General features: G+C 34.5%; 1 long non-coding RNA gene across 1 annotated transcript; it reads right to left on the bottom strand.

The window, feature by feature from the left end:
- Nucleotides 1–217: 217 nt before the first annotated feature.
- LOC116546176 lies at nt 218–896 on the bottom strand. Its single transcript, XR_004266612.1, has 2 exons — nt 579–896; nt 218–524 (listed from the first exon to the last, which is right to left on the bottom strand). It is a non-coding gene; the product is annotated as an uncharacterized LOC116546176 (long non-coding RNA).
- Between the last annotated feature and the right edge of the window lie 31 nt (nt 897–927).

Here is a 927-nt window from a genome sequence, read left to right on the forward strand (position 1 = left end):
GCACCACCATGCCCAGCTAATGTTTTGTATTTTTAGTAGAGACGGGGTTTCACCATGTTGACCGGGATGGTCTCGATCTCTTGACCTCGTGATCCACCCGCCTCGGCCTCCCAAAGTGCTGGGATTACAGGCTTGAGCCACCGCGCCCGGCCTCTCCTCAAACTTTCTACAAGGCAGAAACTACTCTAAAGATCTTTCATGCCTTAACCCCCTTTTCCTCTCCCTAAATTAATTCTTTCTGGTAATTCGTCACAATAATGTATTTTTCTATTAAAATTCAAAAGCTAAAAACTATAGCTTTCAGTAACTATATAGTAACTAGGAAATCCTTGAGAAAAGTACTTAAGTTTTAATGACAGATAGGATTATAGTAGACTCTCAAATCTTATCATCAACAATTTTAATAACCCAAGTGAGTCCTCCAGAGTCCCTGGAGAGAAAAACATAAAATGGCTATGATATTCAGCAATTCAAATAGGATATAACAGAAGATAATCTGAATTAAGAAATTCCTTATTTCTCACCTTTTTATTTTTTTATTTTTATTTTTTTAATACTCCGCTCCTCTCCCCTCTCACCTTTTTATTTCTCCAACTTACACTCTCTCATTTCCTTTCTAAATTCTGCCTTTAAGATCATTTTACTATCATATTGTTCCTTCTTCTACCCATTCCTTCCCCTACTTTAGCCTCACAAAATAACAGTCTTAAAAACAATTTTGTATTGAAAAAGAAGAAAAATCCTATGTATTTATGCCATATTCAACATCAGGTTAGACATCATTTACAGTCTAGAAGACATAGAAGACATGTATATAAAATGAGTTATTACGAGAATAGATCTATGACATCCAGACTTTGGAAAACTATTTCACTGTGGTTTAATAAGGTCAAGCTTTTTTTTTTTTTTTTTTTTTTTTTTTTTTGG

This window comes from Sapajus apella, unplaced genomic scaffold (genome assembly GCF_009761245.1).
Source record: "Sapajus apella isolate SASKATOON/1434 unplaced genomic scaffold, GSC_monkey_1.0 scaffold652, whole genome shotgun sequence".
Classification (NCBI taxonomy): Eukaryota; Metazoa; Chordata; class Mammalia; order Primates; family Cebidae; genus Sapajus; species Sapajus apella.